This window comes from Felis catus, chromosome C1 (assembly GCF_018350175.1).
Source record: "Felis catus isolate Fca126 chromosome C1, F.catus_Fca126_mat1.0, whole genome shotgun sequence".
Lineage (NCBI taxonomy): Eukaryota > Metazoa > Chordata > Mammalia > Carnivora > Felidae > Felis > Felis catus.
The window spans coordinates 56567923-56593781 of record NC_058375.1 but is presented as its reverse complement, the minus strand read 5'-3'; the positions used below and the strand labels follow the sequence as shown (position 1 = coordinate 56593781).

Here is a 25859-nt window from a genome sequence, read left to right as displayed (position 1 = left end):
AAAACTTTGCTTTTAAAGGATTCCTATCATTAGGTTAGGCCCACACCTGAATAATGTCCTTATTTTAAGGTCAACTGATTAGTAACTTAACTACCTCTATAAAATTCCTTTTTCCAGGTAACATCACGTAATCACAAGAATAACCCCATCTTGGAATTCTGCCTATTACATATCTTTGCACTAAAAATACTCTAAAAACGTATCAATAGTAGTGACTCTGAGTTTTCATTTCTTTCTGCTTTTTTATTTTCTACAATTAAAAAATATATGACTTTGCAATCAAGAAAAATGCAAAATGATACCACCATTAGTTTCATTAAATCACTGTGGCCTTATAGAATCTTGGAGTTATCTGCTCACCCATCTGTAACGACGACAAGCGCATGAAGTACTGATTACAAAGACTGCATGGCCAATTTTCAGAAAGCTGGTTCTGTTGCATTGTAAGCTTTTCCTACAAACACAAGTACACACACGCATTTCTAATAAAATAGTCTTCTTGCTGTTGAGAATAGGTAGTTTAAAGTTGTGCCTGTCTTCTCACTCTATCTACTTTTATAGCAAAAGAATCACAATGCTAAGGCCCCATTAGGTATAACCAACTAGCTGCTTCCAACTGAAATAGCATAGCAGGATTGCATAATGCAGTTGGTTTTTAGCTTCCCCACTCACTCGCCAAATGTTTATGAACTCCCACTACATGCCAAGAACTCAGGTACAGAGTTACAGATGGTACACTCTGAACTCAAATGAAGAGTTCAAAATTTCTCATTTTGCCCAATAGGCAAGTTTCTTATTTTGCTTAAATATTTATACTTTAAATATTAACTACCACATTTTGGAAGGCATTTAAGATATTCTAAAAGTGTCTTCACAATTAAACAAAAAGACACCTGCAGTCTAACCACTGTTTATTTCCTACTTCTTAAAAAACTGAAGTTAAAAAAAAATTTGGCAAATTGTAATTTTTCTTCCAACATGACCTTTGGTTGACATTCTCTGGGCTATTTTGACAAATAAGAATCTGGCAAAAGACCAAAGTTAGATACCTTTGAGGTCACATACCTTTACGATCACATCTCTTTGTCTTCATCATCTGTTGTTTGGGAACATACCGTAGTTACCCCCAAATGCCACTTTGAAAAAAATCTTCTTGGCTTAACCTTAGCCCAACCCAGCCAATCCTCCAAATCAACCCAGCAGCAATTCTGGCAGACCTTGGAGATATGGAACACCAGGCTGTTGTTCATGGGCTGTTTCCACTGGAGTATACTACATTTTACAGGGGAAAGATGATTAGTCGTTTAGAAGGTCAACTCCTTGAGCAGTGAAATATTATAGTGCAGCCTGACATTTTAACATAACTTCAAAATTCTTGACTAAATAAATTCCTAAACTTTACATTCAGTTACTGTTCTCCACCTGCTTACAATTACTCATCCTGCACTGCAACTCTCCTGGCCAGAATTGGAGCAGGTGGGACAACAAAGAAAAACCCAAAGAAGTTCAATGGGTTCTGGAGCTGAGGACAGGTAAGGAGGAAGAGCCCAGCCTGACAGTGGTTCTTTGTCTATTCCCCTTTTCGAGTTCCTCTGCCCCATTTAACTGTCTTCCACTAGCTTCCTTGCCTTTCCTCATTTAAGAGATCTTCCTGGCCACCATTAATTCTCAAATGCTGCCCAAACATCCCCAATTTTTCATCCTTCTGCTAACACTGGCCCTTCAGGTGCTAAACACAGTCATGTTGTGCTTCTAAGGGCTCAAAGTTAAAAGTCACATTTTATCAAGTACCTTTTCGATGTCAGGCCCAGAATTAGGCCGTGGGTATCAGGAAGGGAACTAGACCCACTCTCTACCTTCAAGGTCATGGAAGAAACAGTCACACACACAAGGGTCTACACTGCATTAAGTTTTTATGCGAGAGCATGAAATGTGGATTTATCCTGAATTGATGAACTAAGGGAGGCTAAATTTTAACACCCTTCAATACTACCAAACCTAATCAGGTACAAGACAACAAAAATTTTCCAAAAATATCTGGGTGTGTGTTGAATTTGAGGTAGGACTGCTTTCCAGGGAACACTAACAGTGGAACAAGTATATTTCTAGAAGAGGTTTGTATGTTAGGAGAAAGGGAGATCAAGTTTGTGAAAGAGGTGCATTGTGGGAGGTTTCAGGACATGCTATGTATCTGTTTATCTCAGTAAATTCATTGCTCAGAGATAAGAAGGAAGTATGAAATGAGTTTGTTTCACAAATTTGGGAGGCAGGACATGAATAAATGCATTTCTCAATGCTTATCTTGGCGAAGAGCAATGCAGTGTGGTCTCTTTGCAAGTCAATACGTAGAACCATAGAGAAAGAATTGGTGAGGCCTAAGGTCATCCTCTTCCCCAACATCCTTGTAAAGCATTTGGAAAAAAATATGATATTCCCTTGCAATGTTATAAAGACTGCTCTTTGTAACATTATTATATGTCCTTCCCATGGAAAGTTCTCCCCATTCAATCTTTTTTTCATTACTAGCAACCAAAGACACATATTTGCAACCTAATTCTAGGGTTGAAGGCCATGAATTTGAAAGACAATTTTCAAAGTTGCATGTTTCAACCTATAATAAAAATGTTTTTGAAAAATGGGCTAGAAATAGCACAGATCCCACAAAGGGTGTGGCAACCCAGGCCAACTGGGGGATACAGGAATAGGGTGAGAGGAAACTTCAAAGTTTCCTCTGGAGGCTGGTCTCTCTTCATTCTTCTTTTACTCATTCCTTGCTCATTAATGGAATATTTATTATGAGCCACTTCTCCTTCTCCATGCCGGTCACTGTACTATGTCCTGGGATGTAGAGATGAATCAACAGTTCAACTGAGCTCCTCAAGATACTCTTCATCTAAGGCTGAGAACAGGAAGGTACATGATATAATAGAGTATCAATTAGAGTATAATAGAGGAAGACAAAAACCAGGACAGGCACCAAGCCCCAAGGCATACAAAGGAGAGTGTACCTCCTTCACTAAAGTGAAGGGAGTCAAGGAAAGCTTCTTGGAAGAAAGAACATTTGAGTTGAATCTTGACAGTGTTAAAAGATTTTCCTATGTGGAAGAGAGACATGACAGAAGAGAGAAGTATATACAAAGGCCTAGAGATAGGACACCTCACAAAATGCTGGGAAACAAGAATAACTCAGAACAGCTCTCTTTTTTCCTACCATCTTTGTATCACTAATGATGGTGATGATTTTAACTTTCTCATAACTCAATTCAGGCTGGTTATGAACTTACATGTCCCACTGGGGGTCTACCAACTACCACAGAACTACCCTTGTGTATGAATTACCTCTTTGTACAGGCTTTGCTGCTCTTGAGGTTTGCTTCCACAGTGTATCTGTGGGCTGGTTGAAAGTGACCATCCAACACTGGGAAGGACCTACTGACCCTGGGTTTGCCCTTTGGTAAGCCAGAAGGAACAGAATTCTAGCCATCCTTGAGGTTGTCTAGCTATTGTGTCTGCCTCCCAGATTCCCAGCAAAGACCAGGAGGCCACCATGGCTGGTGAGGAAGAGCTTGGAAACAGCTTTCTCTGGACATTGAGAAGGAAGGGCCTTTAAGTGCTGACCATGTCCTCAGGAGAGTGTAATTCCACATCACACCGGCAAGGAGTCATAAGAACAAGACTGTGTTTTGTTCAGTCAATGTGCCACAAATTCTCCAACTACAAAGAAAAAAGGAAGAAGAAATGTAATTTAAGTTCTTAGAAAGTAGGGCAAAATTTCATTACAACATTTTAAAGGCAAAACTAAACAAAGCCAGCACCTTGCCTAAGCATAATGCAGCATGACCTATGATTAAATTGACTCCTTGGCCTGCTTCTGTGCCAGGGCTATCATGTGCATTCTTATAGGCCATAGAAATGGCCAATATTGATATTAATCTGCTTGTTAATCATTAACTTATCTAAATTTAATTTTTTTTAATGTTTTAAACAGCTTTATTGACATATAATATACACATCAGAAGTTTCACTGCCCCCCCTAAAGTTTGCCTCAGATTAAACGTACTGTTCAATGATCTTCAGTAAAATTAAATTTAGAGTCATCGCCACAGTCCCATTTTAGAACATTTCCATCACCCCAAAAAGATCCCTCATGCCTATTTGCAGCCAAACCACTTTTCCACTTCCAGCTTGAGGCAACCACTAATCTACTTGCTGTCTCTATAGGATTGCCTTTTCTGGACATTTGGTATAAATGGAATCTATAACAACAGATCTTTTGCATCTGGCTTTTTCCAATCAGCATAATGTTTTTGAGGTTCATCCATGTTGTAGTGAGGTTCATCAATAGTTCATACCGTTTTATTGCTGAATAATATTTCATTATATGGGCATTATGGACATATCACATTTTATCTATTATATTTTTGTCTTAAATTCTATTTTACTTGACATTATTAGAGCCACTATAACTTTTTAAAAAAATATATGTATTTTTTTTAATTTTTTTAAGTTTATTTATTTATTTTGAGAGAGAGAGAGAGAGAGAGAGCAAGCAGGGGAGGAGCAGAGAGATAGGGAGAGAGAATCCCAAGCAGGGTCCACAATGTCTGTGCAGAGCCCAACACGGGTCTTGAACTCACAAACTGTGAGATCAGGACTTGTGCTAAAATAAAGAGTCATATGCTTAACCAACTGAGCCACCCGGGTATCCCATGCCACTATAACGTTTTTATGGTTACTGCTTTCATGATACATACACACACAGGTACACAGGTATATATATATACATATATACATATATATACATATATATATATGTATATATATATATATACATACACACATTTTTTAAATATTATATTTTTTAAAGTTCTAGATTTCCAGAAAATTTACAAAAATTGTAAAATACAGAGTTTCCACACAACTCACATTAATTTTCCCCTATTATTAACATCTTACATTGGTATGGTACATTTATTAAAATTAATAAACTAATACTGACACACTATTATTAATTAAAGTCCATTCTTTAATCAGATTTCCTCAGTTTTTCTCTGTCCTTTTCTGATTCAGGATCCCATCCAGGAGGCCACATTACATTTGCTTATCATGTCTACTCATTCTCCCCTTGACATGAGAGTTTCTCAGACTTTCCTTGTTTTTGATGACTTTAACATATCTGAGGCATCCTGGCCAGGTACTTTGTGTAATGTCCCTCCATTATTATGTTTTCCTTGTGATTAGACTGGGGTTATGCATTTGAGAGGAAAACCACAAAGGTAAAGTGCCATTTTCATCACATCTTATCAAGTATATATACTATCAATATGACTTATAACTGTTGATGTTGAGCTTGGTTAGCTGACTGAGGTAAGTGTTTGTCAGGTTTCTCTCCTGTAAAGTTACTCATTTTTCCTTCCTTTTCATACCGTACTCTTTGTAAGAAAGTCACTATATACAGCCCAAACTTGGAATTCTTCTGCATGGGAGGTCTGTCTCTTCACCCCAGTTAATATTTATTCAATCACTTATTTGTATCAGTATGGACTCATGGATACCCATTTTATAATTTCGATTATGGCCCAATAGTATCTTACAAATTTTGTTGCTTAAATTATTCCAGCTTTGGCCACTGGGAGTTCTTTCATTTAGTTCCTGTGTCCCTCAGATGTATGTCCAACACTGTGGGTGTCTGTTCGTTAGCTTGCTTTTGAACACTTCCTTACTTTCTGACACTGTAGGATGATCCAGGCTCATTTTGTATATTTCCTGTCCTAGTCCTAGAATCAACTAGTTCTCCAAGAAGCCCTGGTTCCTTTTATTGGTGAATGTCATTAGAAACCAAAATCTGGGCACTAAGTGTGCTAATTGCTACTGGCCTTCTCAGATGACAGAGCAAGGAAATATACATGTATGTATTAACCTGCACACATACACATCTCTGTATATAAACATCTATATTGATATTAAGCCTAACATGAGTTCATACTAATGTCTCAAACTCTAGTCCATTTCCACTTGAATCCTTCTAGCCCTCTCCTTTTGTTTATCAAGGATACATACTGTGGACATGACTTATCATTGTAACAGTGAGACATCACCTAACAGCTGACTCCCATCATGACATCAGTTTACTTACCTGTTCAATTCCAGAATAGCAGTATCAGAATTGTTAAGCTGTATGCCCATGGGAAATAACTTTATCAGTTAGTGACAGTGCATATGCATAGTTTCTTTTGTCACTATTTATAGACTTCATTCATTTCCAAAGTTACTTAGGTCAGCACCTCTTACCCAAGCCCCTTCAGTGAGGTTGTTTTACACATTTTTAAAACATACAACAGAGACAGTGTTGTCACATACTGGATTCAATCCTCGGATTCCTCTACCTCCTAAATGATTTTTTAATATTTGCATAATTGAAGTTCACTCTCTTGGCTCTAAAGTTTTGACAAATGCATAGTGTCCTATATCCACAATTATATTATCACACAAAATTCTTTCGACACCCTAAAAAATTTCCTGTACTTCATCTACTGGGACTTCCCCTGCACTCCTATCTCCTGTCAACTCTGATCTTTTTTACTGTCTCTAGTTTTCTCTTTTCCAGATTGTCATATATTAGAATCATAGAGTATGCAGCCTTTTAAAAATGGTTTATTTCACTTAGTATATGCATTTAAAATTTATCATGCCTTTTTATGGCTTCATGTCTTTTTATCACTGAATAATATTTCACTCCACAGTTTACCTATTCACCTATTAAAGGACATTTTGGTTGTTTTCAGCTTTTGGCCAGTGTAAATACAGCTACTATAAACATTCATGTGCAGGTTTTTTGTGACATAAGGCTTCAGATCAGTTGGATAAATATCTAGGAGCACATTGCTGGCTCATAAGATAAGATTATGTTTAGCTTTATAAGAAACTGCCAAACTGTCTTCCAATGAGTCCGTTTCTATGTACCCACCAGCAATAAATGAGAGTTCCTATCGCATCCTTACCAGCAACAGGTATTGTCAGTTTCCAATATATGTTTGTCAAATGCTTTTACTTTCAACATATTTGTTGAAATTTTATTCGGATTTATATCATGCATTTTTTGTATTTCTGTTCTTCTTTTATTGCTTTTATTGTATTTAATATTTTCTAGTGCACCACTTAAATTCATTTGTAGGATGCTGTTATGAACTAAATGTTTGTGTCCCCCTAATGTTCATATGTTGAAGCTCTAATCCTCATTATGATGGTATTTAGAGGTGGGGCCTTTGTAAGGTAATTAGGTTTAAATGAGGTCATGAGGAAGGGCCTCCATATTGGGATTCATACCCTTATAGGAAGAGGAAAAGAGACCAGAATACTTCCTCTCTGCCATGTGAGGACAAGCAGCCATCTATAAGCCAGGAAGAAGGTTCTCATCAGGAACTCAATCTGCAAGTACCTTGATCTTGGACTTATTCTCCAAAATTGTGAGAAATAAGTATCTGTTGTTTAAGCTGTTCGGTAAAGGGTATTTTATTACAGCAGCTTGAGCGGAGTAATACAGATGTCTTTTACTATATACATATATATATAATATGTACATATTATATATATATATATATATATATATATATATATTAGTTATTTTCTGGCATTATTTCTTAAATATTTTTCTTCCTCTTTCTGTCCTCTACTTCTGAAACACTTATGTTGGATCATTTGTTGGTACTCCTCAGGTCTCTGAGACTCTGTTCATTTTTCTTTCTGTAATTTCTCATAATTCTTGATGTATCTTCACTTTCACTGATTCATTTTATTCTGCCAGCTGAAATTTGTTATTGAGCCCCTTTAGTGAAATTTTAATTTCAATTATTGTACTTTTCAATTCCAGAAGTTGTTTGATTGTTTAAATAATCTGTATTTCTTTATTGATATCCTCTATTTGATTAATCACTATTATTTTTCTCTTTATTTTTTAAGGTACTGGTTCCTTTAAACATGCTCATAATAATTGCTTTGAAGTCTTCCTCTGCTAAGTTCAATATATGGCCCCCTCAGAGAAAGTTTCTATTGATTGCTTTTGTAGGAGAAACAAAAAATTTTACCTCTACTCTCTTAGAGTCTCCAGTTGGGCCTGAGAATTAAATTGATATAACACACATTAACAAGAGAAATACAAATTTATTTAATATTAGTTTTACATGGCACGGGAGACTACATGGTGAAATAAAAACCCAAAGCAGTGATAAAACCTAAATGCTTATATACTGACTGCATTGAATGAAGGGTGGCAATTGTGGAAAAGCAATTAAAATAAATGATGAGAACAAAGGAATATTGAGAGTTATTTTAACAAGGTTACTTTGTAGAGGATTCTCCTGGTTTTGACTCCCACTTCTGGTGACAAGGATGTTTCTTTCCTCCTGATATAGGGAAGGCAGCTCTACTTTCTGCTTCCAGAAGGAAAAAGGGAAAACAGAGTTCCCTTCTTACACTCACTATTTTTTAAGTTCCTTTAACTCAAAAATAATCAATATGCCAAGACAACTTCTTTTGGGGTGGTATGTCCTGAACCCTTTATTTCCCCCATCTGAGAAATTCCCCAAAGTTTCACATATTAAAAACTGAGCTATTGACTGTGCAGAGAAGAAATGAGTTAGTAACTGACTGGCAAGGAATCTTTAAAGGAAGAGTAGAACATAGATTGGAACAAGAATGAATAAGCAGAAAAGAAAAAAAATCTAAGCACATTTCTCCATATTCCATTAAACCAGTCTCTCATCCTTGGGAATAGTCCAATCCAATTAAAAAAAAAAAATAGTTGAGCCTCATACATCTGATGGAGAGTGTTTATCTTATCCTTTAAAGGTGCAGATTAGACACTATTTTCCCATGTGATTTACACAGGAACAGCGTTCCCCACCAGTAATTGCACCAGCTCCTCCTAACTGGGCCATCAGTGTGTCCAGGGCACATTTGTGGAATGAAACAGAGGCTAGACTATTAACTTCCATTTGAAGTGCTTCCAATGTTTGCACATTGAAGTTTGAACTCCGTTTCTATTATTATGGAAAGATTACAAACTGCCTTTTCCAGCTCAGCACTACCAAAGCCTGGGAAAAGGGGTCTCGATGCTGAAAAGAATTTAGAATTGTGGGTCTTCTGGGACATTGTGCCTAGTACACTTTGTATGTTTATGTGGCAGTACTTTATAAACAAAGGTGCCCAAGTTTGCGATTTGGCTTACATTTGAAGTAGAGTACCTGGTGACAGAAGGCATCAGGTATCCAAGTCCATATTGTCCTGCCCATTTTTGAATCCTTCATATACCTCATCAAATAAGATCGGAATGAAATTTTTGATGCATCAGGTTGGTGTTTGGTGTGTTTTGTCATCTGTCATCTGATACCTCCCATTTTCCATGCATTTATATCCATCCATAGGAACAGAATAGATTGTGAAGTATCTGATATAGAAGACTTATAGTTCAGGTTTGGCAGTTATGAGACTTGGTTTTGTTACCTGGCTAAAATACTGTGACCTAGTCCATAATTCTGGTCTAGCCATATGTAATCTTCGGTGTTGGGGAGCATAATTAGGGGAGCAACTAAGCCACCCCAGACTGCATAAGGGTGGCCTGTGAGCTAGCTGTAACATCTAGTGATTTGACATGTGTTTGTACTATAAGAGTCAGTGCCAGGGCCATCTATGACCTTTGTGAGGCTTGAAGACGTCACCTAGGGAGCCAAACCAGAGTTTTACTGTACTATTGCCTTGGTATGTCACCTAGGAAGGATCCAGCACCATTCCTGTTTTCAACACAGAGGGAAAAACTCCCTTCTAATGACTCTACCTGAGCAAAGAACAGTCCTTGAGAATCTTTAAATGTTTTCTCATGTCCGATTAGCAGAAGGGGAAACAAAGTGATATTGTTTTCGTGGATGTGGATACCATACCCTGTCATATATCCATTTGCCAGAGGTAGTTCATATGGGCAGGAACAAAACTCATTTCAGGTTCTTTTGCATGATCTAGAGGTTGACATGACCAATAGCCAGACTAGTTAGTTAATGTGGCCGGTGTTTGGAAAACCAGAGTAAGGGAATGTCAGGTCTATGCTTGACCTGTTGAAAAACACAGTGAGGGTTAATAAGAGCAAGACACAATTTGAGAGAAAGGCCATAGTGGAGGATCAGAGGGAGAATAAGACTGAAATAAGCAATCTTTAGTAAGCCTTTAAGTAAATGGTCAAAGAAAGAGGAGGCTTCACTTAAAGTAACAGTGTTGTTTTACTTTGTTTTATTTTTTGTTTTTGTAGACTAGGAGACTTAGTAGAAGGAGAAAATAGATGAAAGTATAGTTTCTAATCCATGTTCTTGGGGAAAGCTGTTTACTTCATGATATCATATGCTTCTTGGGCTTGGGAATTGATCCTAGAAATCCTTACTGTAAGGTTACCTGTAGGAATGGTCTTCCAGTTGTCTTGGGAGTGCTGATCTGGGTTTAGTTTGGCATAGCTTATAGGAATTCAGGAGGATTTTTCTTTTGTTTTGATGGCAGTGTAAATGGTTACTTTACTTGATAAGGTCATTCTCAGTGAGATGGCAGTGTGTACTACCTTCTAAAAACCTTGCTCTTTCCACCTTCCCGGTGGAAACGGATGGTAAGGGATGTTTGGAGGTTGTGACTTTTTTTTTTTTTTTACCTATTGATGATCTGTTCCAAGTATCCTAACTAATTCTTGTATATAGCTAATCATAATCTCACATTGCTCACTAAAGTCCCCATAATGTTCACTCAGTCTGGGAATGGAAGGTTTGTAGATGCCAGTAGGCATAGGGCAACTGAACTTTACTTTTCAAAAGGGGATAAACCATGTCCCCTATTTGGAGTATTCTAGATTTTTATAAGGGTAAGAGATAATATTTAAGTCCATTTTCTTGACAGACTTTTCCTAAAATCCTTTTTATGTCTGAGTTTTATGTTCCACTTGTCCTATGATTGAGGTATGAAATGAGTACCTCAGAGGTTTTGCAAGCAGCAACTTATTTCTTCTGTCAAATGAGTTCTTTGATCTGATTCAATCCATAAAATAATGCCAAAACAAGGAAAAATCTAAGTTATTAATTTCTTTACTACTGTTGTGGCATCAGCACATCTAGTTCAATAGCATTCGGTCCATCCACTAAACACATAGACAAGTACCATGCAGTGGGAATGGCCTAAAGCTGGAGGAAAATCTGTAAAATCCATTTGGAGTACTGCAAGGGGCAATGTGGGCCTTGGAAGACTTCCTAAAGCAAGTTGGTTTCTTCTAAAACTTTGGTGACATTTACAAGCAGTACACTGGGAAATAATTTGGTCAGAAATTGTGTGGATGCCAGAACAGAACCAATTATCTTTTAATTCTATTACTATCCCCCATCTGCACATATGTCCCCATTGATGGGAGATAAGTGCAAGCCGAAAGGTCAAAAGAAAAAGGACCACAGAAGTTCGCTTAGCACAATGTATAATCTGGTTAATTACTGGGCACGCTTTTGTATTCATTGTCTTTGTCAGACTTGGGGACATTTGATAATCAATAATATCAATCAAAGATAAGGCAAGTTTATAAATTGGGTAGTGATAAAATAGGGGGTCTATTTCAGGCTGTATGTTTAGCACCTTTGTCAGCCCTATTATTTCCTAGAGATACGGTATTGGTCTCCTTAGTATGAGGTGGACAATGAACAATTTTAGTAGGGAGGTGTATAGCCTATAGTAGGACCAATCATATTCCCATTGGCAATAGGACTACCAACAGAGGTTAACAATCTGTGAGGTTTCTACATTGTGCCAACAGCATGGCTGACTCCAAAAGCATGTCTGGAGTCAATGTAAATAGTAGTTTTTCCTTTCATCAGTGTGCAAGCTTTAATAAGATCTGTAAGTTTAGCAATTCAGTCTGATTTTACAGTGGGCAAAGAGTATGCCTTGTGTTTCATGTGGGGAACCTAAGGCATAACCAGTTATTATGTTTCCCCAGAAATGTCATTGACAAGAGTCACCGCAAATGGAAGTAAGTCTGGGTTGTCTAAAGGGGCATCTAAGAAGCTTTCTGGTGGCTTTGGGACCAATTCTATAGTCACAAGGCAGTCACATGGAATCATCAGGGAGCAATAGAATAGTCAGATTTAAAGTGTTACAACGATGTAAGATGATGGAAAGACTGTTAGTAGGGCTTGTTCATAGGCGGTCTGTGGCCATGTAGAGATGCTGTGTCTTATGCACTTGTGAGAGAGCAGACACAGCATGGGGAGCATAGAAGTGAACAGGGGAGCCTAATATAAGAGTACTGGCCTTGTCAATTAGGGCAGCTGTCGCAGCTACCACAGATACCACACACAGGTACAGGACCATGCCTGCTGCTACAGGGTCCAACCGATATGAGAAACATGCTTTAGGACATATCTGAAAGGTAAAAGGTGGTTCTATAGCAATCCCATTATTTTCATGGCAATATAGCCGAAAAGGTTTGTCAAAATTAGGTAAGTTGAGATCTGGGGGTGTGACAATGTTCATTTCAGAGCTTCCAAGAAAATTAATGCCTCTGCAGGGAGTGGGGGAGCCCCAGGAAATGGGCTTTGAGGTGGTATGGTGGGGAGAGCATGCAGGAGTTTAGCAAAAGCAACAAAGTTAAGAATCTATTGGTGACAATAGCCCGCTGCCCCGAGAAATATATGTGGTTGCATTTTTTTAGGGAGAGGAATGGACAAAATTGAGTCAAGGCATTTTGGAGTTAGCTTTTGAGTGCCTGAGATATCTCATGTCCTAAGTAGGTCACAGTTGTTTGTACCCATTGAAGTTTAGACTCTGGGAGGCTTTATGGCTGCTTTTAGTGCCTTTAGGAGAATGAGAGAATCTATAAGAGCACTGTGTGCAGTTTAGTTACAGAGTAAAAGGTCATCAACATACTGAACAAGTGTGGAGCCTCAGGTAAAGGCTACAGAATCTAAGTTGGCTTTAAGGACTAGGAAGAATATTGAGGGAGACTCAAAATATCCCTCAGGGATGTGAGTCTCCATGTCAACTGTCTCCCTCTAAAAATAAACGCAAAGAGAAATTGCAAGTCAGAATGCAATGGAATTGAAAAGAGGGCTCAGCAGACATCAATTACTGTAAACCAGGCTGCGTCAGCAGGAATCAAGGTAAGAATGGTAGCTGGATTAGAAACTACGGGTGGCGAGGAATTACAAAGGAGTTTATACCCTTAGATCTTGTACAAATGGACAGATTTCATTCCCATTTGAATAAAATCCCCCCCCTTTTTTTTTGGCAAGATTAGGATGTTACAGGGTGAGGAAGTAAAGATAAGAACACCCTGCTATAAAAAAAAGTCTATTATATGTTCAATTCCTAATTCTGCCTCTCCTGAGGGGTATACTGGGCTACTAATAGGAAAAATTTGTTCTTTTTCCAGGAAACTTGCACAGGATCTACACTCACTCAGTGCAATCCAGTCTCATTTGCATGTGAGGCCCAGAGAGTAGTGGTGCAAATTTTAAGGTAGCATCTTCTTCAGAGGATTTTAATTTGAGACAGGTTTTCATTAAGGAAAGTAGCAAGCTTGAGGTTTAGTCCAAGGGCATGGAAATAAAAATGCCTTCCTTACAGCATTGTATGGTGGCATTAAGTTACACACCACATCCCTAACTAAAAGATCACTGGTGAGGATTCAGAAATAAGAAAGGCATGAGGGGTATTAAGAGGGACTAAGGAAATTGGGGTGGCCTGAGATATGGGTAATGGAATACATTGTCCAGACACTCCAGCAGCTTAAATAGAATCAGAGATGACAGCAATAATCCTGAGTGAGTGGTAGAGAGAACTGCACCGGTGTTACTTAAGAAGTACAGTTTCCAGGGGTGACTGAGTGGCTCAGTAGGTTGAATATCCAACTCTTGATCTCAGCTCAGGCCATGATCTCATGGTTTGTGGGATCGAGCCGCACATTGGGCTCTGTGACCTGACAGTGAGGAGCCTGCTTGGGATTCTCTCTATCCCTCTCTCTCTCTGCCCATACCAGTGCTCTCGCACGTACTCTGTCAAAATAAATAAATAAACTTTAAAAACAATATACAGCTTCCAATCCTCAATTTTAAATTTAATAGTAGGTTCTGAGGTGTGACTGAGAATTAGTTTATCTCATCAATTAGTGGGGTATCATCCTACAGGCAGAGAAAAATGGACCTTGTGAGGGTGCTGGTGTTTAGGGAAATTGTCTGAGCTTCCTTTTACTTAAGTTCAGGATAATTGTTTTCCTGAGGCCCTAGTTTTTCACAATATCTGCAGAAGTCTGGAGGCAAATAGGGAAGGCCCTGTGATTGATGAGAAAAATGAGTGGACTCTGAGTTACTCTTAGAGTCATCATTTTTGCTCTTGTAAAGACTCAATATGCACAGCAATGACTGTTGATTTTAATATTTTGGTCTTATTTTCCTATAAGCCATTTTCAAAGACTTATGCAGCTATATCAATAATAATACTGATACCTGTCCCAGCCAGTGACACTATTTTGGGTTTGTCTCTTTATATCAGAGAGACTAAGGCAGAAATTCAAAGATTTCTATATTCTGGTGTTTCAGGGTTTAATGTAATGTTTGTAGAAAGTGTACCACAAAGGTCTTAGGATGTTCCCCTTCCTTTTGAGTGCATCTTTCAACTTTAAAACCAACTACCTTAGAGGAAAAGACCTCTATTATCCACACTATCAAGCTCTGACTATTGGCCTGGATGAGCCACTTGCAGGAGAGTCTGGGAGAAGTTCTGGCTACCTGTTTCCTCTGTTGGGGGTGATTTTCTTCCTGGGACCATCTAGCCTATCTCACAACTACCATGTAACCATGGGTGGGAAGAATAACCCTGAATAGCCAGTCAAGGTCCCCTGAATGGAGGTGTGAAAGGCCACACATCTTTCTAACTCATCTCTAAATGTGGCAGGATCAGGGCACCTGTGTGGCTCTGTTGTTTAAGTGTCTAACTCCTGATTTTGGCTCAGGTCATAATCTCACAAGTACATGAGTTTGAGCCCCACTTCAGGCTCTGCACTGGCAGTGTAGAGCCTGCTTCAGATTCTCTCTCTTCCTCTTTCTCTGCCCCTCCCCCACTCTTGCTCTCGAGTGTGTGCGCTCTCTCCCTCTCTCTCGGTCTCAAAATAAATAAACCTAAAAAAAATTAGGGATGCCTGAGTGGTTCAGTCAGTTATGCATCTGATTCTTGATTTCGGCTCAGGTCATGATCTTGCGGTTCATGGGCTGAGGTCCTTCATTGGGTTCTGCACTGGCAGTGAGGAGCCTGCTTGGAATTCTCTCTCTCTCCCCGCCCTCCCCGACTCATGCTGTCTCTGTCTCTCAAAATAAATAAATAAACTTAAAAAAAATTTTTTTTTAATTAAAAATTTAAGTTTGGTAGGATCTTCTGGAATTAGAGGCAAAACAGCATACTTTGGAATTCTTTGGACCTGCTGTCCAAGGTACATGGATTCTCTGTGGGAGGGGTCCAGGATACACCCACAGGGTGGGGCACTGCATAGAAAGCCCTAGAGTTGACTGAGTTTGTTTTACTGAGCCGGGGGTAGTAGGAGGAGGTGTAAATTATGGCAAATTTATTTCCTGGCTGTCAGCATTTACATAAGTAACCTGTATATTCCAGGCCTGGAGATCAGGCCAGAGTGCTGTCTGTATATCTTGCAGGGAAAGGCAAGATAGGTGTTTAAGAGATTTTGAGGGCAAGTTGAAGGAGTTTTGAGAGTTAACAGAATTTGCTAAGGAGATAAGGTCAGATTTTGAGAAGAAGGGTTTGAGGGAGGGACTCAGAGATTCAGTAGATCATCTGAAGGGTCAGGGACAAGAAGTTGGGGGTACAGGGAGTATAAGTGGGTGGAGAAGGAAGATTTAAGTGGGTATGGATTAAAATTTTTGTTTTAAGCTTGATAAGGCTAGCCATTACATGCCATTGTGTCCACTATTTTTTTAAGTGTATTTATTTATTATTTTGAGAAAGAGAGAGAAAGTGCAAGTGGGGAGGAGGCAGAGAGGGGGCGAGGAGGGAAAGAATATCCCAAGCAGGCTCTGAACTGTCAGTGCAGGGTTCCAGCCCATGAACCGCCAGATCATGACCTGAGCCAAAGTTGGACACTTAATGGACTAAGCCACCCAGGTGCCCCAGTTGTGTCCTCTTTTTAATTTGATCTTCCCAGAAGTACTGATAAGACATTTGTTTAGTATGAGAGCTCTCTAAAATTTTTTCAAATATAGAAGTTTCTCCAATTCAAACAATCCATTATCTGCCCATTGACAAGTAGGATCTTCAAGGTTATATTTATTTCAGTAGTCACTCAATCCAATAAGCCTTTTTATGGAAAGATCCAGAGGTCACTTTCCAAGCATGGATGTAAGATGCAGCCCCACGATCCAAAAAGTTCACCTCCAGAGTGACCCTAATTAAGCAAAGATCTTCAGCAAAGATCTTCATTGTCACAAATGATAATAGTGTTTGTGAAAACCGTGTCTCCAATGTCCCATAAGAACACGAAATTGCCCCAGTCCCAGACCTACTCATTTGTGACACAGGATAGGCAATACTTGGATGGGACTTCCCTCACACTAACAAGGCAATGAAGGTTAAGGTGACTGGGGCCTTTTATTAAGACCAGTTCCCCTGAGAACTGGCATGGTTAGACAAAGAGAATGCTGCTTGTCACTTCTTGTCTTAGGTTTCCAGCCTGTTGGCTGGCCACCTGATAAAAACCCCACCACCTGTGCCCTACCCGCCCCCCACCAACACTGGCAGAGACCAAAGAGGATATTCTCAGTAGTCACAAGCTAAGATCTCAGGACATAAAACAAGATGAAAGGAGAAGATCAGCCAGTTGTTGGGTTTTTAGTTTGTGACCCACAGCAAAGTTTGTCCAAACAGATACTGACTTGATGACAACTATAAACTTAGCAGTCTATGAGGCCAGCTCAAACAACAGGCTTCTTGGACCTATGTTTGTATTTTACCCTATAATTCTCCTCCTTATGACAAGTGACACAAAAGACAGAAACAAAGAAAAACAATGACCATCTCTGGGAGGAAGAAAATCAATCAAAAACAGGAGTATTTGGAAAGTACTGGAGTTGCTATACCCCAAGAACTAGCTTACACGAATGTTTTCCTCTGCCAATGTGAACTTGGAAAGAGAAAAGGACAAAAGGAGACTCTTCCCACTCTCATCTAACTGGAACGTACAGGCAGAGATCTGGGAGACTGACATGTAAGAACTCTTTACCTACTGCAGATTTTGTCAATGTCCCGGGCTCTGTCAGCTGCGGTCCCTGGAGTGAACAGTGTCCCAGCCAGTACAATCCCATTCTCATCTCCAGAAACTGTTGGGGAGGCAAAAGCTTTATCTCTACCCTCTTAAGGTTTCTGGGTAGGCCTGCCTAAGAATTAAATTTACATATGACCAATTAACAGTAGAAAAACATACAAATTTATTTAATGTTAGTTTATATGACATGGGCACTTTCATAAGGAAAAGAAGACCCAAAGAAGTAGCAAAACCTAAATACTTATATACTGGGTTGAACAAGAATGGCAATTGTGGAAAAGTAAAATAAATAAGGAGACTAAAAGAAGATAAGAGTTATTTTAACAAGGTGGGCTTGTACAGAATTCTCGTGACCCTGACTTCCACTTCTGGTGATAAGGATGTTTCTTTCCTCCTGGCATAGGGAGGGCAGCTCTCCCATGGTCCTTCAACTTCTGCTGTCAGGAGGAAAAGGGGGAATCAGACTGCCTTTCTTGCACCTGCTATTTTTAAGTGCCTTTAATTCAAAATAATCAAAATGCCAAGTTGGCATATTTTGGGGTGGCATGTCCTGAACCCATTCATTTTTCTTCCTGTGTATGGGCACACTTTCCTGGGTTTATATTTGTTGATTTTGCTCTTTTTTTGCATATATTTTTTTAAATTGGAAATTCTACATAATATATGGTAGCAACTCTGGATTCTTATGCCCTCCAGGGGTAGTTGTTGTTGCTGATTTTTTTGTTTAATGACTTGCCAGGATTAACTCTGTAGAGTCTGTCTTCCCAATAGTGTGCAGCAATCAATGTTTGCTCTTTTTTTTTTTTAAAGTACTTTTGTTTTATTTTTTAAGCCTGGCTCCCTAGGGGTCAGCACAGCTGAATGGTCAGCCAGTGATTGATTAGAGGTTATGCATTAACATCTTGTAAGGCTTCCACTCTTTGCCAATGGGGCTGTGTGTATTTAAGGAGTGTAATCAAAGTTCAGGCAGTTTACAGGTCTGCTCTAGCTTATTCTTCCCACATACTCAAGGCTTCCCATTCATCAGAGGCAAGTAGATAGCCAAGGCCCTAGCTGATCTTTCCTCTGTGTGAGTATATCCTGGAGCATGCATACAGTCTTCCAAATCACCATGGCTAAGTGAACACTTATGAAGGCCCACTATCACTATCTCAATCTCTGGATTTCCCTTTGAATTTTCTGGCTGGTCTGTCAGTCTAGTGCTTATCCAAGCAGTATTGTGACCTCAGGCTAGCTGCAATATTGTCCTTCTTAAATTGTTTGCTATTATTCCTGGATTTTCCTATCATTTATGACAATACCCTTGGGTATCTGTGTTCCACTCCAAAGCGAGCCAGTCCCCTCTGAGGAAGAGGCTGTCAGTCCTCACAGCTTGCCATGCCCCCAGTAAAATCACTGAACAGCAGAGCTGGAGCGTAGAATGGCAGAAGCCCCAGGATAAAATGCCACGACTCCCACCATTCTTACTGATGTTTAGGGGTTTTTCTTGAATAAATACTTCTCAACTAGATGGATGCCTTTGGTCAATTTTCAAAATCCTAAAATGGTTGTTTTTGACAGTTTTGTCTGGTTTTATATTTGCTTTTTGGGGAGAAGAAAATGATTGACTTCCTCACTCAACCATTCTAGAAGTCGCACTTCAAGTAAAAAATTTTGCTTTGGGTCAGGGGTCATTGTAACATTTCATTACGACATGTGAACAAAGAAAAGATACGCAAAGTTTATGGACAAAATTATGAATGAGGAGGCATATGATATTTTAAATTAAAAATCAATATCTAAAAGATAAAACTGGGGTGCCTTATTGGCTTTGTCGGTTAAGTGTTCAACTCAACCTCAGCTCAGGTCGCTCTCAGGATCGTGAGTTCAAGCCCTACATTGGGCTCCATGCTGGGTGTGAAGGCTACTAAATAAATAAATAAATAAATAAATAAATAAATAAATAAATAAATAAGATAAAACTATATAGATCCAATGCAATTCCAGTTAAAATGCTAGAGGGATTCTTTTTTTAATTTTTTTTTAATGTTTTATTTATTTTGGGGAGAGAGAGAGAGAGACAAAGTGTGAGTGGGGGAGGGGAGAGGGAGAGAGGGAGACACAGAAACTGAAACAGGCTCCAGGCTCTGAGCTGTTAGCACAGAGCCCAATGGTGGGGCTCAAACCCACGAACCATGAGGTCATGACCTGAGCCGACGCCAGAAGCTTAACTGACTGAGCCATCCAGGCACCCCAAAAGGATTCTTGATAGAACTTGATTAGATAGTGTGGATATTGCCACAAGGACAAACCAATGGTACAGGTTAGAAAGCTCACAGATTGTGGTAGGCAGAATTCCAAGAATGACTCCCGATGATCCTCGCCCTTATGTAATATCCTTCACTTTGAATGAGGTCAAATATGATGAAATATCCCTCATATATGATTATGTTATACAGAAAGATGGAGATGATGTGAACAAATATAATCAAATCAAATGAGCCCTTTAAAAGCAGAGAATTTTCTCTGGCTGGCTGAAGAAAATGAACTCAGAGATTAGAAACATAATGAGAAATTGACATGCCTCTGCTGGCTTTGAACATGGAGGGTCACATGCCAAAGACTATGGGTGGCCTTGAGTTGCTAAGAGTGGACCAGGTTCATAGCCAAAGAAATGAGGACATTAATGCTATAGCCTCAAAGAATTGAATTCTGCCAACTATCTGAATAAGCTTGAAAGCAGATTATTCTCCCGAACCTTCAGATAAGGGCCTGGCCCACACAACACTTTCGACATTTAGGAAAACCCAGCTGAGCTGGACTTCTGATCCATAGAACTGTGAGGTAATAAATTGTGTTGTTTTACACCAAAACATTTGTGGTAATTTGTTACATAACTAATACACAGATCTATAGTTTTATAAATTTTGAATAAAATTTTATAAATTTTGATATATGACAGAGCTGACTTCGCAGATCATTGATGAAGGAGGGGGAGGTCTATTCAATGAGTAATTCTAGGACAAATGGTCAGACACACAGGAAAAAAAAAAAGACCGGATCTCTACTTAAAATATGACCAGCAAATAGAAGCCCTTACATGTTTATAACAAATTTTAGAAGTACTTCATGAACGTGGGTTAAGGAATTCCTTACTCAAAGATTTAAATACAGGAAAAGATTGAAAATTCAAGTACACACAAAAATTAAAATTCTGTTTATCAAAGGAAGGTCAACATTAAAAAAACTAAACAAGGAAGGAAAAGACAAGAAGTCTGAAAGCACACGTGTATCGCGTCTCAGGAGTCACCAGGGAAGTGTATTTGAAGACAGGAAGTTGCCATCTGTGTTCAATTCTACTGAGAGGCAGACTTAGAGGAACACAGTAAAGTGTGCATTGGATTTAAAGACGCAAACAACACTGGTGAAGAGAACAAGAGCCGTTTCAACCAAGTAGGAGGAAACCCAAGGTAGTGCATGGACTGCTTATATATCCCCTTCCAGAAAATGCCACACCTTCCCAAATACCCAAAATGCCACGGCACTTGCAAATTCCCAGTTGTCCTCAAATACCTAAGCATAGTAGAGACAGATTTCTATAACCGAAAAAGTACAATTATGACCTGTTTCACAATTTACTTAGCTGATTTCATGTGCTTTTGACAATTCTGTCATTTCTCTGAAATTTCTCCCATAACAGAATTGAGGCAATCTCTGCAGTCAAAATAGTTCTTTATTGTTTCTAGTCAAGCTGAGCTTTCTGGAGTGTCACGGGATAGATATGTGAGGTGCGTCCAGCCAGTGCTAAAATCCTACACCTCATATGTGTGCATGCAGCACACACATACAAAAAAAAAAAATCTGAAATGAACCTTCCCTCTCTTCTTGCTCTCATTGTACCTTGCAAGGTTGACCTAATCGGTCATTTTGACCTCACTACTTCAATAAAGTCAGGCTAGGAAGTGCAGGGCACAGGAACAGAGGCCTATTCCCCTGCTCCCTCAGTAGGGGTCGTACTTCAACCCATGGAACTTTGAAAATATTCCCCTTCCTCAAAATTACTCTCCTCCAGCAAAAACAGCTTCTAAACTACAGACACTCTGGATGTGCAAAAGGATTTCAAAATTTCACTAATGAAGATCATAATTAAAATATTTAAATAGGTTTTTAATTTTCTTTCTGGGCTATGCTATTTCCTAGTCCTCTCCAGGAGCTGCTATTGTTCAACCCTGACAGAATTCTCTGTTAAAAATTATAGCCTGCTGCCTTTCAGCATCTTCATTAAAATGCAATGCTGCCAGATATATCTGCATGCATATGAATGAAGCATCTATAGAATAATTAAGTCATGAATAACACATTGCTGAGCACGGCTTTTCCTGAATAGGGAAAGAATGTTATTTATGAACCCAGAGATTTTATATTATATGAAAAATAATTGGCAATAATAAGTATTATTTGAGGACTCATTAATTTAAATTATGATTGCCCTGTTATAGACTCCTTTTTTAATAAAATGGCCATTTACATTGGAAAATGGATGTGAATTTATGTGCTATTTTTCTTCATTTTGCTCAAAAGGCCACCCAAAAGCTTTTTGGCAATGAGGATTGCATAATTTGAGAATCTTCTTTTAGATCTCTTATAAACAAAAGGTCATTAGCATCCCAGCAACTTTACAGGCCTGGGTTCAAACTCATAGCAACATATCAATGGAAAAACATAGATACTATTCTTAAGCAGTTCTTAGGTTTTTTCAAGGAATATTGTAGAAGCAAACACTGAGGTTCCCTGAATTCAGCCCTCCCCCAACGCAGTGTGTTTGAGCCACGAAGCAGTTCTTTTAGGAAAGGCCCCTAAGTTTAGTAATGACCATATTCTAGAGTTAATCTGTGCTGTAGTTTCAGTTCTGCACCCTCCTAGGATTCTTAGCCATAAGGCACTGTGTGCTAAAGTCACAGAGGCAGAGGCAGAGAAAGAGTAAGAGAGAAGGCAGAGGAAAGGGGATACAAGACTTAAGGTGTAACATCTCTTCCTTCTTGACCTCCCTCAGGTCCCTTGGTTGATTCTCTTTCTTCATCACAGTTCTTTGTGATTCATTTCACATTTGACCTTTTCCTTCTTTTCCAACAGCCAGCACATGTAGCAAATTCTCCCTGAGCAAGGGGTAGAGTCAAACGTCAAGAGAGCAAACAAGGGACATCTACTGAGTCCCCAGGGAGCTGAAGATCTGCTGTAAATCTTGGGAACCCATTTCCTCCTTTCCAATTTTCCCTTCAAGGGGCCTGTCTGCTCTCCTCCCTTTGTACCTGGATTGTATACAGCAGCTTCCCCTCTAGCACCCTGCCCACAATCTCTCATGCTCCCATCCAATGCCCCACCTTGCCTTTCTATCCTCCACACCCCACCCAATACAAGTACATGCCCCAAACCATCTCTGACTACATCATTTCAGTGATAAAAACTCAGCGGTGACTTCTCATGGCACTGAGGATCAATTCCAAACCACTCAACATGGTCCAAACGCCCTGTAAGACCTGGCTGCAGATAACCTCTCTGCTGAGCCCCACATGGTCCCCTCCCTCCAGAATTACTCCAGTAATTACCAGAATTACTCACCACTCCTTGAGTTCATCATGTTCCACATCCTCACACATATTGTTTCTCTAAATGACATCTGTTCCTGCTTAAACTTTCAGCTCAATACCCTGCTGGTCCTGCAAGCATTCCCTGACCATCCCTACTCTTGCTGGTTTTGATGCCCCCGATGGCACCGATGGCACCCCAGGTATCACATTTACATCTCTAGGAAAATGGTTTCTTGCAGCACAATTGTGGATTTGCAATTGTTAATTTGCTTGTCTGTTTTCCCTGCTAGAGTATAGTCTCCTTGAAGGTAGAAAAGCGTTTTTTTCAACTTTATATTCTTATCACTGGTACCAGTGCATAGTTATAAAAGTTACTTGAAGGAAAGAATGAGCTATATATAGGACAATGCAGGATGAGGTAGGAGTTGTCACCTTCTGCTTTATATGGCAGTAAGTAAAAGCATAGGTTCTTGGAGACCAGATGGCTTGGGTTTACACTTTGACTCTACTATTTGCCAAATGACAATAAATTATCTTGTTCCTCTGAGCCTCCATTTCTTAATCTATAAGATTATATTATATATAGTATACATATAATATATATGTTATATATAGTGTGTATATATGTATGTATATATAATGCATATATATATTGTGTGTATGTATATATTATACATAATGTGTATATATATGTATATGTATAATATATATACTGGTATCTCACAGAGTTATTTGAACATTAAATTAAGTGAAAGAATATAAGTGTTTAGTGGGGGCTGGCACATAGAATGCAATCAGTAATGATAGCTATTAGTATTCTTGTTACTATTTTTATTACTATTATAAAACATAGCTAATAAAAACTCAAAAAGCCATTTGGGGTGGGGTGGGATGTGTTGGCCTTCATTTTAAAGGTTCATGATATCATTAAAATAGAATACTAGACCCCTAAGTAATCTATAACAAAATATCATAACTAAAACAGCACAAGCAGACTGGTAGACCAAATTTATTTTGCTACTCCCTCTGGTTCTTCAGTCATAGTGTGGTTGGGAGAAGGATCCTCTACTTTAATTGTAATAGTTAAATTGCATCTCTTTATGTTTGTTCCCACATTCACCGAACACGTATCTTTCAAGAGGTACTGTGCTTAGTACTAAGCGAAGAGTTTATTTTTTTTAATATGAAATTTATTGTCAAATTGGTTTCCATACAACACCCAGTGCTCATCCCAACAGGTGCCCTCCTCAATGCCCATCACCCACCCTTCCCTCCCTCCCATCCCCCATCAACCCTCAGTTTGTTCTCAGTTTTTAAGAGTCTCTTATGGTTTGGCTCTCTCCTTCTCTAACTTTTTTTTTCCTTCCCCTCCCCCACGGTCTTCTGTTAAGTTTCTCAGGATCCACATAAGAGTGAAAACATATGGTATCTGTCCTTCTCTGTATGACTTATTTCAATAAGTGAAGAGTTTAAACAGCACCAAATAACTCTGGAATATGGTCATTACTAAGCATTACTAAGATGATACCCTGACCCCTGAGTCAGAAGGTCTGGCTTAACTGGCATTCACAAGTGGAGTAACCATGGGCAAGTCATATCTTTTGGGCATCCATTGTTTCCTCACCTACATAATGAGAAAGGTAGACTATCTGACCTAAGGTTCCTCACACCACTAAAATCATAATTACAAGTGGAAGTAGGGACCCCATCCTACCAAAAAATTATCACTGCAGTGGGACTAAACTATTACAGTATAAGTGACCTGGTTCTGTCCACTTGGTCCCCTCTCTCCCTGCTCTCATATCGCCAGACTAATACTTAGAGTTCATATAATGGAGTCCTCAGAATGGGGGAGGTGTCAAAAATACAAAAGCTGACTGGGTGGTTATTTAGAGTAAGAGCAGAGAGAGCTGCAGAGTGACAGAGCAGGTGGATGGAGAGGAAGAGTAGGAGGAGATTGAGAAAGACGGTAGGGATGGAATGACAGACAGGGAAAAGTTACTGGGTGCTACCAGAGGTAGCCAGGGATGTTCATGAGTTGCCACTGGATACAATCTCTAGTCCCATTTATGCCCTTCAAGAGAAGCACATGAAACAGACTCTGAAGGACTGTACTTCCCGGGATGCAGAATCTCCTGAAAGATTGGACCAAATGAGTCAAAGTGTCAGTGGACAGAAAGAAGCACCAACTGGAACACCCACAAACATGTGTACTCTGAACACGTATTTAATTTTCAGGGCAAAGAAGATCCTTGAAATATGCTTGGGGTGGCTTCAGAACACTTAAAAAATTAAATTTTTGTCATTTTAGAGACAAAGAAAAGAGAAGAGTGGTGAACTTCATCATCATCCAACAGTAAAATGGTTGGATGAAATCAATCCATTTAAATGACCTAATCAACAAAACCAAACAAAGTATTCTAATATTGTGGATGGGAAATTATTTCACAAACATGTTAGGATCACCCAGAAAGTTTATTTTTTTTCCTTTTTTTGTTTTATTTTTATTTATTTTTTATTTTTTAATGTGTTCTTTATTTATTTTTTGAGAGAGAGAGAGAGAGAGAGAGAGGGAGCACAAGCAGGGGAGGGGCAGAGAGAGGGGGGGATAGAGAATCTGAAGCAGGCTCTGCACTGACAGCAGTGAGCCCAATGTGGGTCTCAAACTCACAAACTGTCAGATCATGACCTGAGCAGAAGTCAGATGCTCAACCAACGGAGCCACCCAAGCACCCCTCTCTTTTTGTTTTCACAGATGTTAATAAGGCAGGTAACATGGTCTCTGTTTTAAGAAAGGTATGACTACTTTTCTACTCAATATAGCAGACCCTTTAGCTGGATTTTTAAGGAAACTAAATGTCAGTTGGGTAAACAACATGTGTGAAGACACAGAATCTGATGAATTCAGAGAACCATAAATCATTTAGTAAGACTAACAGAGGACTGTGGTCATTAGG

At 39.1% G+C, this 25859-nt stretch overlaps 1 long non-coding RNA gene across 9 annotated transcripts in view; it reads right to left on the bottom strand.

Annotated features, from left to right (window-relative positions):
- Positions 1-222: 222 nt before the first annotated feature.
- The window catches only part of LOC109502384, a 93827-nt gene continuing 68190 nt past the window's right edge, over positions 223-25859 (bottom strand). For 7 of the 9 annotated variants that reach the window (XR_006584380.1, XR_006584379.1, XR_006584385.1 and 4 more), the window contains 2 exons: positions 3619-3714; positions 223-1272 (listed from right to left, as the gene is read on the bottom strand). This is a non-coding gene — a long non-coding RNA (uncharacterized LOC109502384). Of the gene's footprint in view, positions 1273-1896; positions 2900-3618; positions 3715-25859 lie in introns of those variants that run through there. The other 2 variants (XR_006584381.1, XR_006584382.1) reach the window with 2 other exon arrangements.